The sequence below is a fragment of the Choristoneura fumiferana genome, chromosome 18 (assembly GCF_025370935.1).
Source record: "Choristoneura fumiferana chromosome 18, NRCan_CFum_1, whole genome shotgun sequence".
NCBI classification, from domain to species: Eukaryota; Metazoa; Arthropoda; class Insecta; order Lepidoptera; family Tortricidae; genus Choristoneura; species Choristoneura fumiferana.
In genome coordinates this window covers 8,653,446-8,672,428 of record NC_133489.1, presented here as the reverse complement: position 1 = coordinate 8,672,428, position 18,983 = coordinate 8,653,446, and the positions used below count along the sequence as shown (strand labels likewise).

Genomic DNA, 18,983 nt, shown 5'->3' with positions numbered 1-18,983 from the left:
GATCTAAAGCAGTATTAGTTTAACTCAAAGTATTTTTTAAATAAATAAATAAAAACGTGCACCAGTAGGTACCAACCTAAGCGTAGGCAGCTCAGCTTGTTGTTATAAGGCGCCGTTACGTGGAGTCATGAGTCCGAGACACGAGCAGCCCCTCTCCTGCGCATATCCTAAAACAACAAAAATCCACATTAAATAAAAACAAGACTAAATCACACGGTAGGTAACGAGACAATACGCCAAAACCCCAACTTTAATAGCTTTATAAACACAACACGAACATATCAATGAATAGAATATAATTCCTTTACATTTGTATCGCATTAAACCCACAAACTTTATTATCTCTTTGGGCAACAGTTACTGCCATTATAAAGCATCGATAAAGGAGATTCTCCCTCAGGGCCCTATAAAAGCAGACCTTCATAAACAAGCAATATCTCTTTTATACATCCTCGTAATTCGTTTTCGTTCTTATTTCCCCGCAAGTATGATAAACGGACACAAATAACAAAGAAAACAATTTTCACGTCAGAAGTTTGAAAATAATAAAATTTTAGATGCAAAAATGTTGTCTAGGTAAAGAGTAAAATTGCGATTTCCGCTATTCCGTACCGTCCATTCCGTCCGAGTCAAACGGAACCCGCATAGCTTGAATCTAACGATAAAACTTTTCCGGTAAACGTCCCGGATGCCGAAACAAAACGTGCAGAAAAGTCAGGTCACAGACGGCACAGGTGTGCCGGGAACTAGCGAGTCCTCTAATCAAGCGGAAATGTGGCCCCGAGCAGCTGACCCGCCCGAACTTACCACATGAAAATACTGCCAACCTTAGAATAATTTAAATCGACTCCGGAATCATTCAGTCGTTCGAAACGTATTCGGCGCAGAGAAAGAATTTTCCTTTTATAACTAAAAAGTCACATCACGTCAAAAGCGTTTATCACTGACGGAATGAAACAAATAAAAAAACGAGTGTTATCGCGAGAATATAACTGGGCATAAACACTCTTACAATCAATTTAACAATGCCACGGGGTTACATCACAGGCTCAAATTAATGTAGTGTTTCAAACAAAGAGCCTGAGCACTCGGCTTATCTAAGAGAAAGCGAGCCGTGGCGGTCGCGCCGCTCCCGGCCGGCCGCGCAAAACGCGCGCCGATGTCCGGATAACAGAGTGAGCATTCTTTTGTTTTCATTATGGATAACCGCGCCTCGTTACCGCGAAGATCTTCGTAAACCTTTTGACATTTCGCTAAAAGGTTCATTTCGGCTGATTTATGTTGTAATTCCTCCGGTTGCTCGTACAAAAAAAGACACTCGAAGCATTTATACGGTGACGGGTCGTGAGCGCGAGAAAAATGGAGGGAATTTATCTAAAGCCGTGTATCGTAGCAGAACGGCCGACGGGCATCTATTTTAATACGAGCGCTATAGTTGAAAGGGGCACGTTGGATTCGAGTGCGATACAAAAAACTTGCTAGGCCAATTTCACCTTCCACAACGTTTGGAAATGAAAACTTTAAAAAGGTTACAGCAACATTGTTATAAAACCTCATACAAATTGGAGCTTGGTCTACCTACTTTGGTTACTGTCTGCGATCTAAATGGGAGCTAGGAGCTGATCTATTGCCGGACGATACGGTGTATTTAGATGGAGCCTTCGGACCAGATCGGACGGATACGCGCCTGTCGACCGTTTCCCCACATTAGCAAAGGTTTAAATTTCAGCGACCACCCCCATACGTTACACGTTTAATTGCGTTAGGATAATGTGCGGTGGTTGTTACAACTGTACGATCGATCGTCGTTAGATAAGCGCTTGTTTAGGGTAGGTACAGGCGGCCGCCGTAGGGCCTTATAATGTACCGTTTATGCCTTTATTGCTCAATAACAGTTCTATCCATAAACTGAAGGGGGATACGTGCATTATTAATCAAACGTTGGCGGTCTTACGATCTTTACCGTGTGTTAAATGTTTGATTAGGATATAAAATTTTATTATTTTTACCAATTTTAATTAAGTTTGTACGTATGTACTTAATAATAGGTGGGTATAACGCGGTTGGATATATTTCAGTTGGAGCAGCTCTGGTTACGAACTTTAGGCCAATTATCGTTTAACTAGCTCAAATGCGGTACTGTCGTGACTCGAGTGCGGTACTTGTTACAAATTTTTATTCGTGACTGCCGCACAACACAAGCGTGTTGTATATGGAAACGTTAATACTTTTAATATTAGTGAAGTTTGCAACGCATAGCTAAACAAGAACACCTGCCACAAAGGCAGCGTCAGGTGCTAGCTCTAACAATCTAGCTCATTAGTACAGAGAATTTTGCTTTGCATAACTGTAAAAAAAAACATCGCAGATTAATTCTAGTTAAACTTGTTAATTTTTATGCTGCGCCCGTTAACGAGGTAACTCGTCGTGCCTAACAAAGTTGCGTTGCAACGAGTTTGGACGAGCGCTTTAGAATCCTTACCGTCGCGGATGGTTCCTTAATTTTCTTTGAAAACTCTTTAAATTTTGCATCGCTTTCAACTTTTTAAGAATCAGGAATGCTTTATGTAAACTATAATTTTCCGCAAGATGGAACGACGGTTAAATATTACCTAAGTGCTTTAAAAGTCTTTAATACGCAGCAGCTTATTACTAAAACAGGTAATTACTTGTAACCTGGGTTTGTTTATTACTTTTTAGTTATAAAAGGAAAATTATTTCTCTTCACCGAATACGTTTCGAACAATTGAATGATTCCGGAGTCGAATAAAAAAAAAATATATATAACCTAACCTAAGAATGAGCATTTCAGTTTATTTTTTCAGATTCAAATTTAGATTCAAATTATACTCCTGGTCAAGAAACATTTTCAAGTTCAAATCACAATGTCTTGAATGCCATTGTAACACCAACTATCATCTTACTCGGTTCATGCAATGAATGGCATCATATACGTCTCAATGAACGAGACCACGGTATTCCAGCAATGCACAATCATTGACTGAATGGTATTATACGAATAAAGACGTAGGCATGGGTAAGTAATAGTCCAAGTGGGCGTTTATGCCCATTCACATAGTTCACATGCGACGGGCAAATGCAGAGCATTTTCTTTTCTGAACAGGTAGTTTTTCATAGATTTTATCGAGGCAACCCGCAGTTTATAGTGGTCAGAACCAAATAAAAGAGACGGAGACAGTTGATAAATTTTATATTCTAACTGCAGATGTTGATAAATAACTGAATGTGCTGGTACAACTTAATCATAGAACTCCTATTTCGGTTGATCACACATTTTGTATTTAAAATGCATCAAATATACTTAAAACACTCACGTTCACTGTAGATTACTAACAGACCACTAAACTTTTTAAATATTCCTATCCCAAATTGAACTAGAAGCTGACATTGACAGATAGGACGGGTTTTTATTAAAAGGAAAACGGTCACATCACTACGAATCACTTACAGTAGATGTCATAAAATCGACAGATTCTTAAGCGGCAAAATTTAACGTGACAGGACACCTAATCTTCTACTTGAAGTAGAAGATGGTAAGTGCGGCATCAGAGTTATTGTACTCTTCTAAAGTTCCAAGAACACTTGAAGACAGGTCAAGGGTCATTCCACCCTGCTGACCTTCACCAACTTTATATTAGAATCATTCAACTTCGAGGAGTTGCCCGAGTGTATCTTAGTTCGAGTCTGAATGGAATCTTTGCGTGGTTCGCAATGTTGGTGTAAAGTTAAACTTCTAGAACAATATTGTAGCCTATTTAAAAACTTTGCTTTACCCAATAATTGAAGATCAATATTCTAAACGATGACGCTATTCATAAAGAAACTCTGTTATTATATATTTTTTTAATCAAGCGTTACTTTGCGGAGGTCCGTGTCCATATCAATAAAGTAAAACAATTACTTTTCTTAAAAATTCCACACCCGTAAGATTTTTAACACGGCGGTAGAAAGTACGACCATTGGCCGCGGGTGAGCAAAGTAATTGTTTTGGTTCTGTTATTATTCATAGCCCGAAAGGCAGCCTTCTAAATTGGTAAGAGAATTTGATATAGTTATTAAATTACATACTGATTTTATTTGAATACCTAACACGAATGGTTTCTACCAATAAGTTCCTACGCAGTCTCATTTCAGAATAGGCACCGTAAATGACATGAATCGGTTTAATTTATTTACTAATTAAATGTAAATCATGGCTGATATTTGCTCCGAATACATGAAGCTAATTTGTTCATTTAAAAATAATGTATTATTTGCGTCGTTTATTTGGTACGGCATTATTTAACTGATACAATAAATTATTATTTGCCGTTAAACTTCTGTAGCATACACGAACCATTCACGAGAACTTTTCTCATCTATTACCAAATTAACAGCATCGCATACAAATTTTACGTTCAAAGTAATTCATGAGTGCATTTTGTTTTGTAATTGAGAGCACTCCGATTTATCTAAAAACAATTATAAACAAAAAATAAAATTACTTACGCTAGTCTTGGCGTTAACTTTATGGTGTAGTACACACATAAAAAAAATCTTGGAATACTCATTATCCCTAAACAATGTTTTGACTCAGTAGTAATATGCCTATATATTGAAATATTCAAAATTCTAGGGTTGTAAAATATCCCTGGGTACTTATGATGCAATAATATGTATGCAAGAGACAATGACATTACCTTTTCGTTGCCTAGCACCTAGTTAAGAAACATGGCGTGGAGCTGTTTGACCCTTAGTGTAGTTAAATGTCACATCCCTAATAATTTCGAGATGCAGTAATGCCACATTTCCGCGGGAAAGTAATTATAAACCGTCATCTCGGGCTTGCCATAAAAACCTTAGGGATGTACGTTAACCTTTATAGCCCCGCGCAACATGTAGGGGGTAATAACGTAGTAATGTGATGTAGACAAGTGATATAACGTCCCACCCTCGGCGCAGGTAGTGCACGCAACGGGCGACACGTTGTACCGGCAGACACACAAGTCTGAGTGTACTCGTAAACAAAACAAATACTAAATGATAGATATTTTTAAAGAAGTGTGATTATTTTTATTCGAGGAAGTTTGCATAGACGAGTGTTTTGTATAATATCTCTGTGTCAAAAAGTAAAATGATTTTACAAAAGTAATCTTTCATCGAGACTTCGATGTCAAGAGTTACAAGGATCGTGATTTAATTATGATTGAACGTCGGAGCTTTTTTTGTAGGATTATTATCGTAAAATAAACGTATTAAATCAGTGAGTTTATTTAAAGCCATTCACTTCCCAACATTCCTGTACAGCTAGGTGGTATTTTAGATTATTATTAATTATAACGCGCGACTGCCGGCACGTGGGGTTTGTGGGGGGGTGAAAAAATGCAAAATATACATTTAATTTCAACCCTCCGATGGTAGCTGGGGGAAGTACCCACTAATTAATTAGAAGCCCACCTGCCTAGAAAAACACCCTGTGTAAAACTGTGGTGGTGTGTACCGAATCGAAATAAAACTGTTTCACTCAGTTAATTATGATATTAAAGACATGCTCGCATGTACCTAGTGTTACCTTTATACCGCGTAATGTCATAATTTATTCAAATACATAAACGTAAGTACCTAACATTGTCAGTCAGTAGTCTTAGAAATAACAATAACTAGTTCATGAAATTAAATGTAGTATAATAAAAAACCGGCCAAGAGCGTGTCGGACACGCCCGAAATAGGGTTCCGTAGCCATTACAAAAAATTAAGTAATATTTTTCCAAGGATTTCGTATTTTGTACGGAGTATTCCAAGTTTAGGTATATTTTATACCTTAGGCTGCTATTTACTCTAAAACTACTAATAATTCTTAAGAAAACTTAACCGCTATAGTTTTCCTTGTAATTTTGATATACTTTAATATTTCCACCCAACGGTTTTGATTTTAGAGGGGGGGGGGGGGACACTCGATTTTAATGAAAATTTGCACTTTAAAGTTGAATATTTTCAAATTCATCACTGGATCGAAAAATCGTTTTAGCAACCCCCTAATGGTTTTAAAAGACCTATCCAACGATACCCAACACTACAAGGTTGGATGAGAAAAAAAATCACCCCCACTTTACGCCTAGGGGAGGTACCCTAAAAAAATTATTTTTGAATTTTTTATTGTACCATTTTGTCGGCATAGTTTACATATATATTCGTGCAAAATTACAGCTTTCTAGCATTGATAGTCCATGAGCAAAGCCGCGGACGGACAGACAGACAGACAGACAGATAGACAGACAGACAGACATGGTGAAACTATAAGGGTTCCGTTTTTGCCATTTTGGCTACGGAACCCTAAAAAATGTCGTATAATGGTAGTAGTGTGAAATAAAAATAAGAATTAAAATAAAATAGATTCCCCACTAGGGATACCAACAATATAGTAAAATTAACATTAAAAAATCATTACTTTTCCTTTGCCGTAGTCGAGTAAAAAACCGGCCAAGTGCGAGTCGCGCACCGAGGGTTCCGTACAAATATTTTTATAATATGATGTAACTAAAAATTAATGCTTTTCGCAATTTTTCCTTTATCTCTATGCTATAAGACGTTGCTTTGTACCAAATTTTAAGATTCTGAGTTCACAGGATGTACCCTGTAGGTTTTGATTTGAATTTGCAGCATAAACGGCTGTATTTTTGATTGCGTTGGCTTAGAAGTTTTTTTTTTCACAGCTTCAAGGGACAGTAGACCTGAGTATTTGATATAAATTTCAGCTTGATACCTCCACGTCTTCCTGAGAAAAAGGGTCTTGACAGACGAACGGACGGACAACAAAGTGATCCTATAAGGGTTCCGTTTTTTCCTTTTGAGGTACAGGACCCTAAAAAGAACAAAATGTCAAGGATAAAAAATAAAAACAATATAATACAAGCCCGCAAATAAAAGCTAGCGTTTGAATATAAAAATGCACTCTAATGTTGCCTCTTTGTTAAAACCCTCCGACCTAGTCACGTCATCGTCCGTCACTTCAGCCATTTTCAAGTTTTATTTCCGTAAAAAATTGCCTCTACATCGCATGGGCTAGGCAAATTTGTAAGTAATATTTATGAGAAAGCAGGGCAGAATAATGATATGTATATTATTTGGGCCTCTGAGCGAGCACCCCAGGAGCCGCGGAGAGCAACATTTGTCAATGCCTGCGCAGGTGGGCGGTAGCTATGATCCTTGTTATTACTTTATTTTTTGGCTCATTTCAATAATCTTTCTTGCTACTAACGTATGCATGTCGGGAGACCGGGTTGTTTATTTTTCAACCTGAACACGTTATTAGGCTCATGTGTGGTCCCGTTTATAGCAGACTATTTAGATGATTAAAGCTATTTACAATACGTTCCTTATTTTTAAGTTCAGCTCACGAGTTTTACTTTTTAACTATTCTGTGTGAATAAATTACAACAACAAATAAACGCAGCGTGGTGTCGGCAATAATTAAACCGAAAGTACAATCGGCGACGGCACCTGCCTGGTAGTGGTTCGACAATTTAATAAACGTCAGATAAGTGAGCTTTAATCCCCACCAGTCATTGACCGGATCATAACCGAAAATCTTCAGTAAGTCAGTGAGCAGAGTCACGGAGCGAGACGTGAAAAACGACGTCCATTAAGGAAGTGAATACATTTAAAATAATCGGCTTAGTCGTCCGACGTTGACGTATATTCGTACTTATCTCACGAAGATACCGGCACAGATATCCCCAACTAATCCCTTACACAAACATCTGAAAAAGTCTCGGTACTCCTTGTAAGGCTGATCCGAGTAATTGAATGCCCGCAGTCAGCTCTTTGACTTGAACAAAAGTGTCCAATAATTTATGCCTATAATCTGACGCGCGCTGGGCTCACCCAGCTTTTATTCGTTTTTGGAATCGGAACTATATTCTCCTCAGCGGCGTTGGAGTATTAACAGTACAATGGCGGCGACAGTCACAATATTACCCGCATGCGTTTCTTTATTCGATTCTTTACTGACTGTCACGCCCTCCGGTGTGATATTTATACGCGCGGGATTAACACTATATTTACCAAAATTTATGTCCCTTGCTTGAAGAAGAAATTCAAAGTCACTAAGCAGATAAAGCCCGTAAACTTGTCTTTAGTCACGAAAATAGCCACATTCAAGTGTCCCGAACACCACGCATACCACGGATCTTTAAAGTAATCAGGATGTCTCCATTAATTTTTAAGGACTTCCTTTGAGAAGAAACGCCGTGTTTACTTTGAAAACAAGGAACTTTTAATGGAGTTACAATTCTTTGACCCTCAAAACATTAAGTTGCGAAGACTAAGTAGCAAGATATTTCCTACTATTTATAAAGTTCCTTCAAATAAAGACATCGTTTGAATATTTGAATTCAGCGAAGTAATTTTGTGTATAAATTTACACAAAATCAAAATTAGGTAACGAATACTGTCGTTGCTCGCAGTGAGTCGTATGAAAATGTTTCGAGCGGGAACAGGCAAGAGTTGGCAAAGAGCTTATTGAGTATTCACACGACTTATTGATTTCTAAGTTAAACTGTAACCATGGCTCCAATTAAAAGAACATCCAAGGTTGTAAATAAACACGTAGTTATAACTATTAGCAGCTATCGCCTTTCCTTAATATATTTTTAGTAATCTGATGCTATAAAAATGCTAAGGTGAGTCTTAGTGACACTTAACAACGTAGTGAAGTGCCTTCCACATCGTCGAAGCGCGCCGAGATATGAATTATTACAAGAGGGGCTTGACAGTCTGTATCTAAATTTGAAGTAGTGTTTTGACGCGAACATCTCTCACCGCACTCGAGGCTGCGTCACTGTGAATGTGTACAAATAATTATGAGGACAGTTCCCACCGGAACGGTGCTGAAGCACCTTTCGAGATAAGGCGGAGGCGGGACTTCGGAATTTCAAACTCTGAATTAATAAGTGTCACTCGATTCACATAGCACAAAATAATATAAAATTCCAAGTTGTTTTCTGTCTCTTAGTTCGGTAGAGGCCAACAACAAATAAATATTGGGCTGTCACTTTGAAGCACGTTAGGCTATAAATACTTCATGTATGTTTCTATAGCGGTTTGATGAATTGTAATCTCGTTTAGTAGGCAATTAAGCGGAGAGCTTCTAAAGAAGTTGCCGATAGGTACAAATCGCTCAGCGGGAGCACTCTCCGGAGTCGCGTCGAGAGTGACGTCTCCGTCCTCGCCGCGCTCGCACATTAACTGTAACGTTTCCTCGGCGTCTGCGCACATGTAGCGACATTTAAAAACCCTCTTCCCGTGCTGTCGCCTCTGACGAATTAAGTTATTAACGCTTTGGGACAGCTGCTCTAAACAAATCAATGTGCCTCTGCACGACCACTTCGAGAACGCGTTCTTTGCTCGTCACCGGTTTTATGGCCATTTTATGTACCCTTTCATATTCAACTTTCAGTACTTAAAGCGAGGGTGAAACGCGTCTGTCGCTAGCACAAAATATATGAATGTGACTGATTTGTAAAATTACTTTCATATTGTCTTTCTTTGAAGTATTTGGCTAGTAAAACTTACAACTTTGACTTAAAATCACCTTTGATGTTCCCGATAGTGGCTGTGATATTTGCGTTATTATGCCTCAGGTATTAATATCATAAATTAACTGCTTGACAAGTGATGCGTCAGTTTGCGTATGCTTTTGACGGAATTTGTTAGCACCAGTAGGGAAGCCGCTTTGAAGTGCCTGCGTGGTGAAATTACTAAAATCATAACGAGGTGACTATTTTGACTACGTGTCAGCAATAATTCTACTTAACGGCAGCTGATATTTTGCAGAGGAGAATCTTCACGTTATCTCCGGCTTGTCATCGCGCTGTGTTGGAAACGTCGTAAAGAGGGTGGTTATAAATTATTTACCGTTTCCGTGTAAATTCCGTGTATTTGTCACCCCGGGCCAAGACATGTATTAAGATATTGCTTCGTATTCCTGCGGGTCTCATTACGGGCGGGGTGGGCCGGCGCCACCTATAATACTTCATCTTTAACAGGGGCGCGGGAAGAAAAAGTGCTACTTTCCGTAACAGCTCCTGTAAATGTTACAAGAATCTCGCCGGGTTCTCTCATTTTCATAAAACGTCCATCGCGACGCTCTTCAGACCGTTCTTTTTGCCGGATAATATATTTACTTTTAATTTCATTAGGAGCAAACGTTCCGTGGGAAAGAGCGGGAAAGCGATTCGCTAAAAAGGTTGTTTTGATGGTAGTTACATTAAGGTAATTGGTGTACGGCTGCGAAACACCTTTATAGCCCATTGCAGCGGTCGTTTGGGGCTGCGCTAGGCCAATCATTGTCAGTCTTCGCCGCCGGCCAAATTTAATACGGGATACAATGTTAATGGAACGAATTTAAGTATCTTACGGATAAATTGGCTCTCAAGATTTATAGAACAACAAACGGCCTAAATAGTACACATACATTCAAATTTAGCGCAATTCAAATCGTGCAATCTTTTACTGTAAGGATAAGAACACCGATACCTTTATAAAACAGAGTGCTTTAAGTAAGGAAGCTTTCAGCTAATCCACACATTGACACGTACACTTAAGTACAATTGAAACAAAACACACCAGCATACTCCAGTGATTAGGTGACTCTTAATCGGTATATGAGATGTCATAATTCCGCCCGCGTGATAGCGATTGCACCCGCGCACGTTACGAGGGCCCACGGATCAATTTACTCACACAATGACTTTAATAAAGTCATCCACTGCCGGATAGAGAGCAATAATTTCATATGAGTATGAAAGAATTTCTGTCGATGCTATCTCGAGCGTGAGTCGCGTGTGCGGGAGGAAACTGAGAGACGTTATTAAAAAAGCACATGTGGCCCGAGATGCGTATCGCAGCGTCTGTTAATTACTTTTGACACGCAGCATATGATTCAATTATCATTATGATTTATTCGGAAAGAACGGAGTGACGCGGGGCGAAGCGGGAGGGGCACGGCTCGCCAGTTTATTTAAGCGTTAACTATCGCATTAATTTCTACGATGGATCGCCTTTCCACCAGATGGCAAGCCAATTCTCACAGGACGGTAGCCGACTTTTTTGTTGAAAAACGTCTTGTTGACACGCTACCGATTTGTGTGGGCCAAAATCCGGGTCTTCGGCATTCGAGCGATGCTAAATATTTCCAATGAGCGTGTTAGTTTCCTGATCGAACATGCATGTGAAACGTTAAAAGTTTATGTCAATTTTATTATGGCGCTCAAATTATTTGAGTATACAAATCTTCCTTAGGACTGTAGTAAAAGTATAAATTGTATGATTATCGCGTGCCACATCTAAGAAGTTAGAGTTATCCACATAAAAACAGCTTTAATTGCTTAACTCAACCGTCCCGTAACCACATAATTCACGTTAATGCCGCTTTCACACCAAAGATCGCCCTGACTTCATTATAAGCCCGGAGCGTACAAAAACCTGTTGGTAATAAATACTAATTACATGTAAAATAACATGATAACATCACGGACGAAATGTGAATCGACATTCCTAGAACTACAAGCTACAATGCCGTCGGTTGCGTTGAAAAAAATTGTCGTTACCATACATAGTAAATCTCGCGTGACACGTAATGGTTTAAAGGGCTTATTTATCGTCGTCGGTCGCTTCTAGTGATCCATTTAATATATATTATCACACTTTAAGTCGTCAACAAACGTGAGAAGATAGCCGTTGACCCGGTTCGTGATATTTGTCTCATTTCGAGGATTATAAGTGATCGCTGCGAACGGCAATGTCTTCCGTTTGTTGAATTTGCCTTTAGAGTAAATAACGTAGTTGGTTTAAGGTTCTTTGGCGTCCCCCGTGCGAGTAAGCACGGTTTATATTTATGTTCGGTTTAAAATGGCTTTGCTTTTCGAGTGTTCTTGAATAACAAAAGAGGTCTTAGCAAGTCCCGTAAAGAAGGGATCTCCAGTTAATTCTAAAGACGTTTCAATGACGCTTTAGATTGCATTTAATGGAGCTAATGTTTTCTAAATTCATATCCGGTTGAGGTAAAAAATGTGCTCGAATATTTCACGGACTTTAAGTACTTAAAAGGATAATCGATTTGAAGCCGAAACACCTGGACTGAATTGAATAGCATAGAAATGAAAATAACGAGCACAGACAAGTACGTATTCAAACTGATCAATAATTTTCGGCTAGATATTTAAGTGGGTATAAATCCTTATAAAAAAAAAACAAAAAAAAACAGTTTATTGCAGACAGAGTCCATATAAGCGTTAAAATTTTGTTTTATAATATGTTTATCTAAAAAATCTAACAAAGAAATTCTATCAAACTGATTCCAACACAATACGTTATGTTAAACTGAAGAGCTAAAATAAACGGGATACTTTCCTCACATAGTTAAAACTAACCCGTTATGTTTGCTCGTCTTTAAAGTTTAATAAAGTTTAACCTCACAACAATGAAGTAACGAAGTAATCGTTAGTGGAGCATCATTTTGGTGGAATTCCCACATAGCTACCACATGGGCAGAGTCGATATTTGTCTCCCATACACCAGCCAACTTCCAGTGGAACCAGTTGTGTGTTAGCGGAGAGCAAAAATAATTTTTAATTTCAAAAAGTCAGTAGCAAAGTTATTAAAAAGTAGCCAACTTTAAAGCAGCAGGATGCAGGATTAAAAGCGCAATACGATTCACTTAATATAGTTTTTTTTTCTAAGCTTAGAGGAAATACGTGTTATTGCAGCTTATGTTTCCAAGTCGCCCGCTGCGATATCTGAAACACCCGTCTGTTTTTTGTGACAGACCAACTCAGTGCCATAAATAATAGGTAGGGGTTCCAAACCATACGAGCTTTGTAATAAATTCGTTGCTCCTTTTGGTAGCAAAAGAGCGGGCCATCCACGATTGAATTATGGTGATGCGCTAAGCCAGCGAACGCCGCTGGAATCCGGCGTTTTTATTTTCTTTTCATTTCGCGTTAAGCCTGCTCTTTACATTTGTATCATTACTTTCATATGTATTCTACGAAGTCACGTCTTTTTAGTATTGGGAGCCACTACGAATTTCTTATTCAGCTAGTCCCTCGAACGAGGCGCGTATTAAGTTACATAGTACTCACGGCCATTTGAAAAAGACAACTCGCAGATGGTGCATCCGTATTGGCTTTCTTTTAAAACATGGAACGGAATCACATGGGACCGTCAATATTTCCTTTCCAAGTAAAACAAAGGCATTTGTCCGTGTACCGCTTTAGAAGGAGCTTGGGACTTGAAAAAGTAAACTTGACATTTAACGTGGATGTACAAGATTCAATTACATTTTTCTTTTCGGTTCGTGAACTGTTGGACTCGATAGTAACGAAATTGTAAAGTATTTCTCAGAGAAAACAGTGTTATTATGTTTTAAAACAGAATCTATCAATTTCATAAAGATTTATTTATTTATTTAATAGACACACCTACAAAGTACAGAGCAATTACATTTACCACTCAAAATGCAACAACATTTACCATGAGAACTAAACGGACAGTAAATAACATCACATTAACAATACACAACTAAACACAAAATTTATAAACAGATACAACTAATACTTATTTTTACAAACTGGTGATTTGATTGGTAGAAGCATTTTACGCCTCCAACTAGTAATACTATCGGAGTAGACATCAAGTTTGTATATTTTCTGATGTTGAAGATCACTTATATTATAGTAAAAATGCAGCGATATGCAACATTATAAGTAACTATGTGAATGCATTATCATTATCATTGCTACAAGACCTCTGTCGGACCTTTTATCAATGACATCAGTTCACGACACAACTTATCTATAAACATACATTATAAACTAATGTTTTGTTAAACGAGAATCAAACAAGCAACACGATTGATATAGCGGTGGTTTCAATCGTAAATAAATACCGAATAGTTTAGTTTTTAGTCATCAAATTAAAATGTGTCGTATTAAAATATTGTCAAAAGCTGATTTAGATGGTTAGGCAGGGCAGGTTAATTACGTTGATGAATTGTCAAGGCACTTTAGAGTGGTAGATGGAGAGAGCGGGCGGTGTAGGATTACTAAGGTGACTCGAGCCGGAGTGCACTGGTGACGGCGGACGGCGCAGCACGGCGTGCGGCGTGCCTTGACGGGCGGCCGGCAGGTTGCGAGTGCCTCTCAAATTACCCCCGGATAAGTCAATCATTGGGAAACATCCACGTTTGCCCGAAATAAAACACTGTTCGAATGTTGCGTGTGGCGCTCTCGGCATAATGTGTAGCGACAGCCGACATGTTTTGTGCGAGAAAATAAAATTGATGGCGCAGGGACCGCTCCAGACTTAAATAGCACAGTATTCGTGTTGCAGTTACACTTTTGTCTATTTTATGACTGGCGTCACGGCCCTGCTCTGTTTTTCTTTTGTTTTCATTTCTGCGTGTAGCGTATTAGCGCTCTGACAAGTATTCGTGTCAGCCGGATATTGCCGTCACAAATTGTGGCGCATTATCTAAACGTTCGGCATGTTTTATTTAAACGATTGTCGCTTTTCCCTTGGTGCTTAAGAGTTAAACATTTCTGAAGGAAGTAATTGGACAAGTGTCTACGTTAGCCAAGTAGGCGAGTAGAAACCGGCGGCGAGGTCCAATTTCCTGCTCCGGCCGCAGTCTTCGACGAGCAAATAGCTCTTTGCAAATCAAACAAGGGACCGTCTGGCGAATCCACATATCAACTTCGCATTGTTTCTCCCATCATTCGGGGCTAACCAGAGGCGTTTTCGATTATCCGCCCTCCGGAGAACAAAGCCTCTGACCGCAGAACCAAGTCAATTACATAGTTCAACAACTCAGCCCTTATAACTTTCATGGGCTGCCACCGGAATACAGAAAAGGGTATCTGTTTTCAATATACAGGGCGCGCGATGCGATTGACCCTTTCGAGTGTCCGCATTGACTTTTAAATTACTAATCCCGCGGGAGCAAACAGAAACAGTGGCTCCGGGGTGCTTGTTTACACGCTCGAGAACACTCGCATATCTTCATTAGCGGGCAGTCGTGGCGCGGCTTGACCTGCTTACTCAGCACTCGTCCACTCCCAACTGCCGGCTCCCCACCAGGGGACTACCTGGGAAATCTCATTACCATTCTTCAATTCAAACAACTCGGCTTGAATTTCGATTGTGATGATAAATTTTGAAGTTTACGACGAGAATTTATATGAGTTTATTATAATAATATAGCCCTAAGTAAATAATGCACGTTGGGCACAACCATGCGCAACAAATTGACACGTATTTAACTGAACATAAACACACGGTCACGCTTAGTGAAAACACAGTCATTCACGTCGTTTGGACTACAAATTCTGGAATGCAACTCGTTTTCCGGAAACAATTTATTTAACTTAGCGAGCGCTATTTTAGTAGCAGAGGAGAATACTGTAGGGACTTATTAATGTTTATCTAAGCATCAGAATAAGAATGCATCGGATGGGCGAGCGGTTGGCCGGAGCGGCCCCCGTCGGGAGCAACCAAGCGCACCCATTTCGACTGATGGCTCTATACCAGGCTTTTTTCTATGTCAGATACAAGCCGTCTACCCTTTCAACTCGAATGAATTACTTAATTTTTGTGCGTCGGGTCTGTACCCTTTGCGATATTCGATGTCGAAATAAATTAACGTTAACCATTGTGAACCAAACGTCATGAATCGGGTTTGAGAATTTGTGGTCTGTTTGGATTGTTTGCATGGGGCTGAATATTATTTCATCAATGTCAGCTCTATTATTTTGACAGATCGGTACATGAAGCCGGGCCGTTCCCTTCAAACACGTCTAGACAATTTATAAAACGATAAACGCAATGGATGGAGTCATTTAAAAGAATAGGTATACGTGTAGGCGCCCTGCCAGTACAAAGAACTTAGTTAAGCTAAAATAATCAAGTCATTCCGAGGCTTCTTTAAATAATGTTCGTTCTTAGAATGAATCAGAACGTGATTGAGGCTTTGAATTTAAAACATTGGATAAAAAATGAAGCCCGATCTTTTTGTTCTTCAAGTAGTAGGTAGTTAATTCAAATGCTGAACTTTTGAGTCATAACGGTGAAAGAGATAATGTGTCGGTATAATTATGCATTTGGATTACCGATGCATTTCAATGGAATAACATAATTATAGGTTATCAATAGTTGCATCGCCATTAAAATAAAAGAACGTCGCACTCTCTGCTGCTTCACTGCGTATTAATGAGGCAAAATTGTTAATAACAATAGATACAGAAAATAAAAGTACCGATTAAGAGTGTTAAACTGCCGTGACTGATTGAAATTCGGCTCGCCAGCTTTGGGTGCCTATTGTATTCATAATAATAGAACTGTTTATGTTTAGGTAGCTTTTTTCACTTTGCTACAAAAAGTTCATAATAAGCATCCGTTTACCTGGAACGGTAAACCATCCATCATGCCCCATAACGAGAAACTATAGTCTGTTATTGGCTTCTAGGAAATTTTAGTCGCTTCAGTAAGAATAGAAACTTTAATCTTTATTTGCAAACATTGTAGGGCTTTATAATCGATCGCCGTAATAAATAAACTACATTGACTTGTCAACCTTTTACACAATAGAGCCTTTCCGAATCAAAACGAGATAGTATCATTTAACAACTGAATAATGTTAAGACATAAATTACAATACAGAATCTTTATTTATAAATGCGAGCGTACGCGCTTTAGGACTGTTTGTAATGAAGAGAACTCGAATAAAGCAGCGAGAACGTGAGACAAGAAACATTTGCTGCTCGAGCACTTAATTATTCTAGATGGTTAATACCTATTAACATAATTCATAAAGGGCAGAATTCAACGTTGGACTGTTGTGACGGGCGTACATGTTAAGTTGTCGGTACATCTAATATGCAGATTAGTGAACGGATACGTTGTCCGAGCCGCGATTCGATCCGCGCCTCGCGCAGTTCATGTAGAAATTATTATTGTTCAACTTGTTCATGATGTGAGCGATACGGGGTCCAAGGAAAAGACACAAGCAGTTTTTTTTATTTTACTATAACCACTTCTTTTTTAACATCATAGCTGGAAACATTCACTGCTAGACATAGGCTTTTCTTAAGGAGCTCTACTACGATAATTTTGTGGAATCCAATATACCTAGCTTCACGCAATCTTTATCAGATTGTTCGTTTGCGATGCGGAAACCCTATCATTTTTAGGGTTCCGTACCCAAAGGGTGCCAACGGAACCCTATTACTGAGACTCCACTATCTATCTGTCTGTCTGTCCGTCCGTCTGTCACAGGGCTCTATCTCTTGAGTCATAATAGTTAGACACTTGAAATTTTCACAAATTATGTAGATACGAGTACGTATTACTGTGGCCGCTATAGCAACAAAAATACTAAAAACAGAATAAAATAAATATTTAAGGGGGGTTCCCATTCCCATACAACAAAACTTTGCTGTTTTTTTTTTGCTTGATATTAATAACGGCAACCGGTAGACGCTTGAAATATTCACAGAATCTTTAGTTGTAGGTATAATGACTTGAAAAATAAATAATTAAATTAAAATAAAATAAATATTTAAGGGGGGCTCCCATACAACAAGCTACACTTTTTTGCCGTTTTATTGCTAATGTCTAATGTTGTTGTGTAGATAATGGTACGACTCGCACTTGGCCGGTTTTTACTAACACAAGATAAAGGTGTCGAAATCTTCAACTGAAGCTATTATTACACATAACACAACGAAAAAAATATCGAGCTTAATTAACTTAGAAAATAAATCATTTAAAAATATCACCCAAACAGATTGCCGGTAAAACAGTTCTCAGAACAAATCTAAAGACATGTAGCAGATTGAAACTGAGCTACAATAAAAATCTAGATATATAATACGTTCACGCGACATGTATGTAAATCTCAACAGCAAATACACAATGTTTCAAAATAAATGTGCATATCATTACGAGTAGGTACACTAACAAGAGATGGCGCGGACGAGCGGGTGTGTGGTCCCAACAGTCTTGATACTCTGACATTTAATTCTTGTTTTCTTAAAAAAGCATTTTATTTCTAGCTATTAATGGGCTACACGCTTGTAAGCCATTTTGGTCGCTTGGATCATTAGGCGGGAATATTCGAGAGCTTAAATTAATTAACAGCTATTATCCAAATGAGAGTTATTACGGTGGTGTCGCAAGTAAACGTGGCTTACTAAAACCTTTTGTCCGCACAGTACACTTACGAAAATTATGAAGGGTTAATGACAAATAAACGCTTCCATTTTGCAACACACAAGAATTCATTCCTATTAGGATAAATTTCTAAATATACATACAATCACATGCTGTTATTGCTGCCTGGAAATAGTAAAAATAATAGAGCCTTAAATAAATTCTTCGTCACAGACGAGTGGAATAAAAAACGTGATACATTATGCATCGTAATGACTTAGCAGAAACAGCGGATCTCTTGCATTATCTGGCTTTTGTTTATTCATACCGTTCTACCACCTGGTGGACTGACGAACGTAAAAATGTTAGTTTAGAATTAATGTAGCTTTAATGACAATAACACAGTCAATCTGATAATATATAAAGAGAAAAGTTGTGACTGATTCATCGACGCACAGTTGAAATTTGTAAATTTCCCTTTATTACAATACTAGTTCTGAGAGGAGGCCTGTGCCCAGCAGTGGGACGTATATAGGCTGGGATGATGACAATACTAGTCCGCGACTTCATCTGCGAAGTATTCGTTCGTGTTGCCTGCGCAAACTATACCTACCATATTCTGAGATACAATTATTATTTGTTCTTTCCAGTGTCCCAAACCTAATAAATTAGTAGGTACTTTAAGCTTGAGGAATAAACAATTAATTGTAATCAGATTCAGATCCGATCGACTTGAAATTTAGCATAGTTTTGTAAATTTGGTGACAATACAATAA

The 18,983-nt window shown here is 38.6% G+C and overlaps 1 protein-coding gene across 1 annotated transcript in view; it reads right to left on the bottom strand.

Annotated features, from left to right (window-relative positions):
* Positions 1-18,983, bottom strand: part of LOC141437852 (uncharacterized) — a 67,096-nt gene that overhangs the window by 21,368 nt on the left and 26,745 nt on the right. The window contains exon 2 of the mRNA XM_074101394.1: positions 77-167. The gene's annotated coding sequence lies outside the window, so the exon portion shown is untranslated. The remainder of the gene's footprint in view (positions 1-76; positions 168-18,983) is intronic.